This window comes from Mus pahari, chromosome 2 (assembly GCF_900095145.1).
Source record: "Mus pahari chromosome 2, PAHARI_EIJ_v1.1, whole genome shotgun sequence".
Lineage (NCBI taxonomy): Eukaryota > Metazoa > Chordata > Mammalia > Rodentia > Muridae > Mus > Mus pahari.
The window spans coordinates 112,538,248-112,550,875 of record NC_034591.1 but is presented as its reverse complement, the minus strand read 5'-3'; the positions used below and the strand labels follow the sequence as shown (position 1 = coordinate 112,550,875).

At 43.4% G+C, this 12,628-nt stretch overlaps 1 protein-coding gene and 1 pseudogene across 2 annotated transcripts in view; one reads left to right on the top strand and one right to left on the bottom strand.

Annotated features, from left to right (window-relative positions):
* Positions 1 to 12,628, top strand: part of Suclg2 (succinate-CoA ligase GDP-forming beta subunit) — a 237,572-nt gene that overhangs the window by 66,460 nt on the left and 158,484 nt on the right. The gene's annotated exons all lie outside the window — the stretch shown is intronic.
* On the bottom strand, positions 11,354 to 12,438 carry LOC110315981 (annotated as a pseudogene).

Sequence of the window (12,628 nt, the reverse complement as noted above, 5' to 3'; positions counted from 1 at the left end):
AGTGCTTGCTGCCCTCAATATATCTGATTGGAGCCTGTCCTTCCTATAATCCCAGTTGATTCAGGACTTCTCAGAGTCCAGCTTTCTCTGTGATCCTTTGATTCTTGGCTCCTGTGAACCTGAGTTTCTGGGTGTGTCAGAGTTCCTGACAGTCAAGCTTTCTCAGAGATCCTGAGATCCTGGTGTGACCAAGCTTCTGGGATCCTGGGATCCTGGAATCCTAAGATTCTGGGCATGTTATAGTGCCTGGAAGTGATGTCTTCTCTGGGGATCATGGGAATGTCTGGTGTGTTCGACACCATGGTATACCAGCACCAATCAGAAGGAACCCGAGCCACTGGTCTGGCAGGCCTCCAGTGTCCTTGCTCCTGCTGTCACAGGCTTGTCACAGTTGGTTTGGAACAGATGTTGTGTCCACTCACCAGTAATCCTAAGATCGAGGGGAGAGTCCTCTGGGACCATCCGCTGAGTTTGCACCCAAGGTGACCTGGAGCTGGTGCTGACCAGAAGGAATTGTAGTATTTGGTTTTCCCTTAGGTCCCTGGGCTATTTAGTCTCAGATTCTTGGTCACCCACAGAAACATTTGCTCAACCATGTTCTTTGCTGCTTTATTTATAGTAGCTAAAAAATTTAAGCCACATAGATGTCTCTCAGCAGAGGAATAGATAAAGAAAATGTGGTCCATTTACACAATATTCTATTACTCAGCTGTGTAAAAAAAACAAACCCAAAATCATGAAATAGAGAGGTAAATGGATGAACTAGAAAAAAAAAATCATCCTAAGTGAGGCAATGCAGATCCAGAAGGACAAACATTGAGTGTTTTCTCTTCTATGTAGATATTGGCTGTTAAGTCAGTGAAACTATAATCTGAAAGAAGGGACTTGGAGAGTGGTGGGGTGGTGTGGGGCGTGTGGCACACAGATAGATAGCCCTAAAAATGAAATAGATGGTTATGGACGGATGAGGGGAAGTTGAAGGGAGGATCAAGTAGAGAACGGAATGGGAGAGAAGAATGAGGGGGGAAACTCTGGGGGAACCAGCCATGATTAAGGACCATTTGAGAGGTAGTGTGAAAAGCTAATACAATAGAAGCCTCGTAAATATACATATGTGTGTGTGTGTGTGTTTTGTGTGTGTGTGTGTATAGAAAAGATAAAATAGGATCTGAATGAAATAGCCCAATGAGGAGGGAGACTGGACATGACTTTTTATCAAATGAAGCTTCCAGTATGCGGGTCGGGTTACATTTAATTGAATTGTTGAAAGGGGTTCCATGGAAACCCTTAAAAAATCCAGGCTGTTGCCAAGACTATAAGTTGCTCTCCCCAAACAGACAGCAAGGTCCCATTGCTGAAGGTAACACCTCCCACAACTCACTAAACATGGAGAAGTTGAGCTGGTATCTACATTATCCTTCACGTCTATATTCTAGGTGTGGGAAGGTGATCTGATGCTACCAAAGGAGAAATGTAAGCATCAACCCAGCTCTACCCCTGTTGGTTGATCCGCAATGGTGTTCTGTCTGCAAGATCTGTTAGCGCAGTGGTAGGAGTAACCTGCGACTGTCTGATCTGACTTATAGTCCATTCCATGGGATAGAACCCAGTGTTTGGGCAGGGGTTGGGGGCAGTGTGACTTCCTTCACATTGAGGAGGACCCTGGTTTGCCCTGATTTGAGACAGTTTCTCCATCCTTCTTTGGTTAGCCTTGACTCTCTTATTCTCCTGCCTCTAATTCCTGAGTGCTGAGATTACAGGTGTGTACACTCAGAGCACTCAGAGCTCTAAGGATTCTTCTTAGGAAGGAACATGATAGCTTTTGATAGTAACCCATTGGTTCACAAAATGTTTAAATGAGTGTTGAAGAAAATGGAAACAATAGGATTGAGTGCTGGGCCCCACTGGATGGCTGAAGGCTTGCTTTGTTTCAGGGCTGAGACCATTCCATTCATCTCTGGATTTCTCATCCTCTTACTTTGAGGCAGGACTTTGAACTTGTGACCCTCTTACCCCTCTTCCTGGTTTTTGGCATGGTTCACTTTAAATTGCAGGCATCTTGACTGTAATGGAAGTTCCAAAAGTAATTACTGAACAGAAATTTATTTAAAGAGCAAAGCAAGCACCGAGCCTTCATCAGCAGTGAAAGTTGTGGTGTGTGGCTTCTCTGTTTTATGCACTTGGGTATGTCCTTAACCTTTGTTTAATGGGGAAGGCAAAACCAAGGGATTGTTATTCCTAGGAGCAATAGTGAGAGGGGAGCTTTGGCCTGCTGCTAGCCTTGGCAGGCTTTTCTCCAGAGAGTCTCCTCAGAGTGGTCCTCCATCAAGTGCCACACAACAGCCTTGGTCACAGTGTAGCAGTTGTTTGATCAGTTGAATCTGCTTAAACAAAAACAGCTCATTAGCCTCCTCTTCCTGAGCTCAATCAGTTCACGTTAATAAAGTCCCTGGTCTACAGTGGCTTTTTATTCTTCTTATATTTGTAAATTGTGCTTTCAACTAGGCCGTCTTTGGATGTGTGCACATTTCATTTGAAATGTGCCCCAAACATACTCATTCTGAGCCTTTTTAAAAAATCACCAATTTCCCTGCTCCTGGGTGGGGGTAGGAAGGGTGTTTGTGTGCAGGAGAGAGAGAGAGAGAGAGAGAGAGAGAGAGAGACAGAGAGAGACAGAGAGAGACAGAGAGAGACAGAGAGAGACAGAGAGACAGACAGAGACAGACAGACAGAGACAGACAGAGAGAGATCTGATATTAGATCTCCATCTCTGCCTGATTTTTGTTTGTGATGAGGTGGGTTAATAAGAAAAAGATGGAAATACTCACACCTTCCATGGCTCTTAATTCATTGAACAGCTGCTGTGGTTGTAAGGATGACGGAGAGTGTGGAACTTCCAAGACAGTCATCACCTACCAGAGGCACTGTTGCGTGGCCCACAGGATTACAGGGAGAATGAAGGCATGCCAGGAAGGGGTGACCGCCCCACTGGGACTGTGGTAGTCAGGGAAGCCTCCAGAAAGAGGTGAAGATTGGTTTTTCTCTTGGCTTTTCATCGAATCAAATATGTTTAATGAGCAGACTTTGTTCTGTCCTTAAAGTAGAGACATTGGCATTTCTCCCCTTCCTGTTGAGTCTCGGGAAAATGATATCTCAAAATAATTGGCACAGAATTAATACTTGCTTTGAGCAAAGATGTTAGGACTGTTGGGTTTGCCGTTTGTATATAAAGCTCATTTCTTGGTAAAGAACAACTGCGCACTGACAAAATGAAGGGGTTGTCTCAAGATCGGGCATTCGTATCTGTGTTCCTGATGTCTTCGCCAAGCATGCATTGTTTAGCTTGTTTAGCTTCTGTGTCATTTTTAACCACTTTAAGCAGAGCCCGATTTGACAAGGTTGAGGCTTTCATTGGTGCAGATATATGCTAGGTGGCAGAACTGTCATAGCTGACATGCTTGGAAAACTTTGTTTTTGTTTTGTTTTGTTCTTCATTTTTGAAACAGGGTTTCTCTGTGTAGCCTGTCTGTGGAACTCATTCTGTAGGCCAGGCTGGCCTCAAACTCAGAGATCCACCTGCCTCTGCCTCCTGAGTGCTGGGATTAAAGGCGTGCGCCACCACCTGGCACCTGACGTTCGGAGAACTCAAGTGCTTTTCTTACCTTATCTCACTGAAGATTGATTGAATTTTCGTGTTTGATAGGCCTTGAATGTAGGGCCCATGCATGCTAAGCCAGCTTTCTACCACAAACCTGTCTCTAGTCTTCTTTCATTAAAACAAATTGTAACAAGTTCTCACAGTGTTACCCAAGCTGACCTTCAGTTTGTGATCCTCCTGCGGAACTGGGATTACAGGGGGAATGCCCCCAGGCCTGGCCTCAGGGGATCTTCAGGAGACCTCTTGGTGCTGTGTCATTATCCTTACCTATAGTTCATAAAAGAGTCCTCTGTGAAGGAAGACAAACATCTTTGCCTAAGAGGTCCAGGCATAGAGACATATTCAGAAATGGGGTGGTAAGACACAGCACTGTAGCCCTTCGGATGCAGCATTGTACCCATTAGGCTGCGTATCTTCACTCAAACTCAAATGGGTCTCTATGCTTTCTACTCCCCTAAGAACATCACAGACTTGAGGGGTTCTCACAAGGCCCTTCTTTACTGTTGGGGGTCTGCCTGATGCCTCAGGCCCCTCTTTCTGGTTGATTTTCAGTTAGTGGTTTCAGTGATCCTAGTTCCTTTCGCCTCCACCATGACAATCTTAAGTATCACCCATTAACTGGCTGTGGAGCTGGGTCTTAGTATAGAAACCCATGTGTCTTGGTGCAGGGATTTCCATTTCATGGTAGTTGGGACTTAAAGGGGTCTGTTTTGAGTAGTGAAGTACCTGAAAAAGGATGAGAGCTTACGTTTTCTGTGTAGCCAGGATAGAGAGTCAGGGAGTGGGGCTCTCCTTGCTTCTGTTAGGACTGTGCAACCCAAGGCTTGCGTTCCTGCACCAAGGCACACACCTTCCACATGCTTAGTGCCTTTGACGTTAGCAAAGTAGTTCTTCCTGGTGGGGGCTTCTTCTGGTGCAGTCTGAGAAAGCAGTGCTGTTTCATTCAGAAAGAGGACTTCAACTGAAAAAATATGGTCTACTTATTTGTGGTTACAGCATTGTATCCCGCTAACATTTTCTCATTGATCCCCCATAGAACTTTAAAATACAATGATCGATAAGAGTTATCTATTTATTTCCTTTTTTACTTTCTCTTCTATTTTCACTTATGAAAATCTTTAGAATTCAGACCAGAAGATACCAGGTTAAGAGATTTTGTAACCCTTAGGTTTGCGATCTCTAACTTCATTCAGATTTTTTGTTGTTGTTGTTGTTGTTGTTTTGGTTTTGAGATAGAGCCTTCCTATAGCCTGTGCCTCAAATTCATAACTGTTCTGCTATAGCCTGGTGACTTCTGGGATGGCAGGTATGTACTATCGCACTTTGCTTAAGAAAGGATTTTTGAATGCATGAGTTTAGGATTCAAAATTTAATCAAACCAGCAAATGCTTATAGATTTTAGGAAGAGCTGAGATAGTAATAAAATTCAGATAAAGTCAGTAGGACTGAGTGAGGGAGTTGAGGGTGGTTTCCCTGGGGAGGGGATTTCTAAGCTAAAGTAGAAGATGACTGGGATGAAGGAAGCAGGTGAAATTTGTCTCAAATAGAGACTAGGTGCAGGAGGGGCTGCCAGCCTGAGTCAGGAGAGACAATGTTACCAGTCTGAGAAAGGAGAACAGTGAGAGGAGAGGTTTGGGAGGAGCAGTGGGGGCGGGGTCTGAGAGTGGGGAGCACAGAGTCTCTAAGTTTCATAGACGTAGTTAAATTCCCTGAGTTCTATTACAGGAGAGATGGATAGCGCCTGTAATCTTCATAAGACCCTCTCAGATTTTTTCCTTTGTCAGCAAAGCTCGCTGGCAGACCATTTCTAAGTTCACCGAGTCCATTTGTTCTTGCATAAGTGGCCACTCACTGGCAGAGATAGGCAGCTTCTGTTGACCTATGAGCTACAGTTTAGGAGCAAAGCTGCTTTGTTGGCCATTCATCCTCCTTGGTGCTGCAGGCTTGCTGGAGTGCGCCCTTTGTAGAGGCATGGTCACAGTGTGAGCGAACAAGCCCAGGCAGGAGTGTTTTCCAAGTGTTTTCCTGTATTCCTTTGGTGAAACTCAGTCAAAGGACCAAGCATTCCAGTGAGAGGAACTGTAGCATTATAGGGCAGAGTGTGGTTCCAGGAAGGGCAAATGGATTGGGAATGGAGGTTCATTCAGCCCAAGCACTGGCCCTAGTGAATTCAATTGCTCAACAATAGGCATTTCCTCAGATATGGGACTTGGAATGACCAAACTTGGGAAGTCCCAGGTAGCTTGTGAATTGATAACCTTGGTGAAGAAGGTGGAGGACTGTTGTGTCATCCAAGCACACGAAGCTAACTTAGATGATTGAAGTCACACAGAAGAGGACTGTTTGGGATGTGTTTTGGAAGTAGAACTCAAGGGATTTGTTGCTATTTGAGATGGGGGTACATGAGCAAAACCGTGAAGGGTACGTTCAGCCATTTGAATATGTCCTTGAGCAAGATGTAAGAAGACACTGTAAAGTAGAATTGTAATTTTGTAGTTGTTAGTATAAGACCATGATAGTAAAACTATGCTTGCAAAATCATTCCACGATATGGCTTCGTCAATATGATACTGAAAGAATGCCGGAGGAATGGGAGGAACAAATGGAGGCTGGTGTGCTGCACACAGACCAACAGAGATGCCAATAAATTGTTGCAGAAAAGTGATTGCCACTAATGAAATAAATTTTCCTAATAACCTAGAATGGCTCTCCCACAGCCTCTGCTCAACATAGGAGTTTGAAAGATCCTTTCCCTTACGCACTGGGACATTCAGTTTCCATGTGTTGTGCCTTGCACCACATGACACTTACTACTGAGAAATGTTTACCAGTAGAAGGTCTAACTGATGAAATGGTAGGTTTCTGCCAGACATCCATCCAACTACTTAACTTCATTCCCTTGTTAGCAGCCTCTTGAAAATTTGACCTCTGGCTAAAAATCCTTTCCATTTCTAGGCTGAGGGCTCAGGTAACTTTGTTAATTTCTATGACCTGGCTTTTCTATCTGCATAAGGAGCTTGGACTAACGTTTGCGTTGGAGGCTTGCTGTGAGCATCCTCTTTCTGTGAGGTCAGTGTGTGAGGATCAGAGAGGCCATCCGTGTTCTAGGCTCACTGGATGTTGGCTGCCCTCCTTTGATTTCTGTTGTTTCTTAGATGTAGACTTCTGTTGTACTTTCTTGATTTGCAGGCCTGAGGACTGGAGAGTCAATGTTCTGGTAACCTTTAAAGGTAATCTGAGATTCAGTTTTAGTATGTAGCTTTTGATGGTTTGAAAGTTTTTTCTACATGGGTTAGTTTCCTCCACTTGATAAATACATGAAAAGGACTTTTGATAATCTAAAATGCAGTTGCTTTTCAAGCCTCAGCCCAATAAAATTTGCCTTGCTTTCTGCTTGTTCTGCATGGCCAGAGTCTGCTTTCTCTGTGATGGCCTTCCAGTGTTCCCCCCACCCCCTCTGAGGTCCCTGGCTTCCTTTGTAAGCCTTAGCTTCCTGTGCATAGTTCCTGTGCTCTTGATTTATTAAAACGCTGAGATCATCCTTTCTCTGGGTTGGGAAGAAAGGCTGTGGACAGATAGGCTGGAAGAGCTAAACAGCCCCTTGGGACTCCTCGTTCTGTTCACTGCACCTGATTAAAGATGACTAAATATGCACTAATGAGTATATTCTGCATGCTTACTGGAATGTAGGTCTGTAGTCAATGTCTGAAGAGCAGAGATGGCTTTCTTCAGTAGGCAGGTCTCTGTTGCTGCACATAGTATCTGGAAGTTGTTGTTGTTGTTGCCCTCCTCCTCCTCCTCCTCCCCCTCTTCCTCCTCCTCGACCCTGGATTCAGTCCATGTCACTGTAGACAACAAGACAGATGAACCTCACGATAAAAGCGAAGCCCAGAACTTTCTCTTTCCTTAATATCTGAAGTCATGGGCAATGGAGTAATTTTTTTTTATATGAAACTTTGCTCAATGGAGAAAATTTCAGAACTGTTTGAACAGTGTGAAGACAGTGCAGTGAAAGCCTCATCTCTGGTTTAGCAGCCTTGAGTGGGCCATGCACACTGCTCTGCCCTTTCAATGGAAATGCTTAGGGAGGTATGTGAGAAAGAATGTTAAAGTAATATTTTAAAATTTTGCTTATTGTTGGTTTATATGTATAGTCTCTTTCTTTACATAACTACTGTTAATAGGAAAGGAATTACATTTGTTTTTTAAATGAGGAACTAGGTATAGTGAGCTTAAGGTAATTTGTTAAGGTTATCACAATAGCAGGCTGGGCCTAGCTCCAACACTTGAGCCAGAAGACTTTTCATTGAGATAATTTAAAGAGAGAAAGGATTTGCTTTAGCTCATGGTTTTAGAACTTTCATTCCATAGTTAGTTGCTTCTGTCATTTCTGGGCATACAGTGGTAGAGCATCATGGGAAAAGGCTGTAAGAGCAAAGTTACTTATTTTATGGTGACCTGGAAGTAGAAAGAAAGACAGGAAGAGGCCAGGGGCCAAGGTATCACTTCCAGAGACACATTCTTAGTTGCTCACTTTGCTCCATGTTACCTCTGAACATTCTCTTCATCACCTAATATCATTAAATGATAATAGTGGTGGATAAGTCAGTTGCTTAGGCCGGAGCCTTCATGTTCTAGTTACGTCTCTTAATGGCCTGGGGACCAAGCCTTCAACACATGAGCCCTTTGGGGGAAAACTTTATAAATATAAGTATTTCCAGGAAAATGAATGTGTGTGGTAGGGCATATATAATCCCTTCACCCTTTAGACATCCTCACCCCAGCGTGATTGTGAGGTCAGGAGTGAGGTGTTAGGGAGACAAATTGAATATTATTCTAGTTAGCGTTAACTTTCCACTGGACACAGCCTTCTGAGAAGGGAGTCTTTATTTTATTTCATTTTATATATGTGTATAATGTATGCATGCGTGCATATATGTGTATAGGTGCTTTGCCTGCGTGTGTGTGTGTGTGTGTGTGTGTGTGTGCGTGTGCGTGTATGTGCAACTTTTGTGTATGGTGCCCAGAGAGAACAGAACAGAAGAGGACACTGGTTCCCTTGGAACTGAAGTTACAGATGGTTATGAGCTGCTGTAACCTGGGACCTTTAGAGCAGTTAGTGCTCTGATTGGAGCCGTCTCTCCAATCCCAGTCTTTAGCTTTATAACAAAGCTAAGCATAGGCATGCAAGTGAAGAATCAAATAGCATTTCTCCTTGACTTCCGTTTCAAGGTCCTGCTGAAGTTCCTGGCCTGGCTTCCCTGAGTGAATGTAAGCCAGAGAGAACCTCTTCTCTCCCAGTTTGCTTTTGGTTGTGGTGTCTGTCATGGCAACAGAATGAAACTGAGCAAATTGTTTGCTGTAATTACAGTGGTCAGGCTAGTGTAAACAATTTCTTTATCAGTGTGCACTTGTATGTATACATTTGGTGCTGGATAATATAACTGGGCAGGTATGTTTTGGGGAGGGGGCTACGAATCCTAGTTAGAAAAGATAGAAAATAAATGTGTGAAAAGTTCCAAAATAATGTTGCAAGTTTATCAGAGCTATGAGGAAATAAAAGGGATGGTGAGATAGTGAGGGGAGGATGGAGCGGGACGAGTGTAGAGGGATGCTATGCTGTGACATATGAGGGTGGGCCAGTCTTGTAAGAAAATGGGGTGCTTGGGAAATGAGCATGGTGCCTTCAGCACACAGGGTGGTGTTCATGAAAGCTAGGGTTATGGTTGGTAGGGGAGTGGAAGGAATTCAGGTTGTAGAAGTAGGTGTAACATCCTCTAGGTTACTTGGCCTGTAAAGGGGTGTGGTTTTGTTCTGTGAGATCTCAGTGCTTGTAATGGAGGAACGTTAACATTCCCGCTAGGATCACTCTTACTAGCAGTCCATCCAAACCTTAATCATTTTACCAGTGTTAAATGAGCTCCCCGAACTGTCCCTCGCCCCCTCTCTTACAGGACTGGAGTGTCACAGTGCCATTGTTACTGTAATGGCTTGGGTGTACATAGTTGCTCCTCACAGGTGGTGTATAAAACTTGGCCATATATTTAAGTATCAGGCATCGCGTCTTCTGATGAAAACATAGGCTGAAGAGCTCTGAGTATAAATGCAGGCGTGCTCTTGCTGTTGGTTATTTCAGAGCTTAGGTGCCAAATGTCTTCATCTTTGCATGATTTATAGCAATATCAGTAATATTTTAGAGACTAACAAATCAAAACCTCATTTCCGACGTGTGACACTAATGCTGTGTTGACTTACTGTTTCACGTGTTGATTTCTGATAAAATTACAGGAATACTTTCTTGAAAGGAGTAACCGGAAGGACGTGTGAGGCCTCAGATATCAGCTGTCTGTGTTTTCTCACTAAGAGGAACCCAGCAGTAAACTGGTAATGCGTTAGAAGTGTAGCAGCGCCCTCGGATGTGAGCACCCAGCAGTGTGCAGTTCAGGGTAGCAGAGGACTTAAAGTGCTGGGATGCTTAAAAGAAAACACAGAGGCGACTTTAGTTTATATTTATTGCTATGATTGTTTTTACTATTAAAGGCATTTACTCAATAATAACCAGATGTGTACCAGAAGCGGTTGCATGAAATTTTCATTTTTATGCATCATATAAGAAATCTTAGACAAAAGCTTATTGTGTTATGGAAAGTGAAGTGGCCTTTTGTTGGTCTGAACAGCTGTGTGGAACAGAATGCTAACATCCTCTCCTGTCTCCTAGTGACCATCTGTCTTTAAGGTGGCTGACAGGTAACTTACTAATTTTAAGAGGCTTGTTTTAGTGAAATCTTGATAAATGTGCAAGGAACATCCATTTTTGGAAAATGCGGCAAAGCTCTGACATTTTCCTGATCTTCTGAAGGCGGATAGCCTCTTTAAGAATTTCATGTTTTAAGCTATTGATATAATCTCTGCCGTCCTGGAGGCGGAGGCGGGGAGATTCGAGGTGATTTTTCTTTACATAGTAACCTTGAGGCCAGTGTGGCTGCCGTAAGACCCTGTCTCAAAATGCAGAGTGCTTGCCTAATATTCACAGGCCTGAGTTGGAGTCCCAGTACCACCTAAAAGCCCCATATTGGGGAGGTGAAGGTAGGACGCAGGTGAATCAGGACTGGCTACATATCTAATAAGTTTGAGCAGGTCATTGGCTATATGAGATGTCTTAAAAAAACACCCCCCACCCCCCAAAAAAAAACAACAACAAGGAAACATATCCTTCCAACTCCTCCCCACCCCCATATTTTCAAAAGGACAAAAGTGCATCCAATGCAAGATGTTGAGATGTGGGCATTAGTGACACCTTTCAAAACCATTTCTTTTGTTTTGGGCCAGATTTAGCAATATTAATTCTATTAGTAAAATGTAATTTACTTAAATTTTCATCACCTCAGGTTGTTTCTGTTGTCTTCTTCTCCTTGGCTTTGTGTGTGTGTGTGTGTGTGTGTGTGTGTGTGTGTGTGTGTGTTTATTTGTTGACCTAGGGACTCACTAAATTGCCTAGCTTGCTTTCAGATAGACTCTGGAACCAATAGAAGTCTTGAACTTGTGAGCTTTCTACTTCAGCTTCCCTATTTGCTGGGATTGCAGACTTGTATGCTAGTTTTCAATTGTCTTTTTTTTTTTTTTTTTCATGGTTTGAAGCATTTATTAAAATAATAAGCATTACACGATCATAACAGCCATCTTCTCCTATGCAGATTATAATTAAAATATCAGCATATTTATTCCATAAGCATAATTAATGCATTTACAGTCTGTTTATATTTTTTGCTTTCTTCTTTTATGACTATGATGTCTTTCTCCATCCCTCTCTTTCCTTCTTCTTGACTCAGAACTTTTATCTTTATTTCTTTTTCGTTTGTGTGGGCTCCTACTCCGAGCCCTTCTATGTCGTGAACTTTCAACATCCAAATAACTTCCACCAGACTGTCGTGAATCTACTGAAGCTGACCGCCTTTCTTCATTCCTCTCAGCACCATCTTCTGCTCTTCCTTGCTCTTCTTGCCAGTGGTTACTGAGCTCTTCCATGTGCACCTTTATCACATCCCGAATTACCTCAGTGTATGATTTTTTGGTTATATGAACATTCTTAGCTCTATAGGACTGGCGTCTTCTTTTATAATCTCTCACTTCTGCCAGGATTTCCAGGTAAGATTTTGGACTTTTTCGGCTATTATCTTGATTGACTTTAGCAGCCAAGTCTACAAACAGGTCGCTGTCATTTTCAATGACTTGAGGACCAGAGCGCTTTTTCTTTGTCTCTTCAATGACAAAATCATACAGGGCAAGGCGATCCGCTTGTGTGAGGTCACAAACAGATCGTTTGTGATTCAGAGGAACTTCAACAGGCACTGAAGAATACATTCCCCAATTATCTGGCTATAACCATCACCATCTTTCCCAGCTGGAGTCCTAGCTTGTTTAATTATCTGGAACTGTGAATCCTTATTCAAAGTTACTGAAGGAATCTTCAAATTTTCATAGAAAAAAGTAGGATTGTACATTTCGTTCTCTTCCTCTTTGGTATATCCCAGTTTCCTCAATCTGCAAGATTCCATGTGCTTTGTTAGTGATGATTTGGGCATGCGATGATTGGAATCATAAGGGCATATGGCGATTTCATCCTCGGCCTCCGCCTCGTCCCCGGGGTCCAGCTGATCCAGGCTCCATCCCAGGGACGCTGTCACCTCCTCCAGCGTCCGGCAGCAGCTCTCCACGAACTCACTCAGCTCCTCCTGGAGCCGACGACGCCGCTCTTCCAGAGGAGGAGGCTCGGCCTCCATGGTCGCAGCGCACCTCGGGCAGGAAGTGGCCGAACTGCTGGGCGCGCACGGGCTTCTGTCAATTGTCTTTTTAATATAAAAGTTAAGCATTCCCTTATTTATAATAGCCAGAAGCTGGAAAGAACCCAGATGTCCCTCAATAGAGGAATGGATACAGAAACTGTGGTACATTTACACAATGGAGTACTAC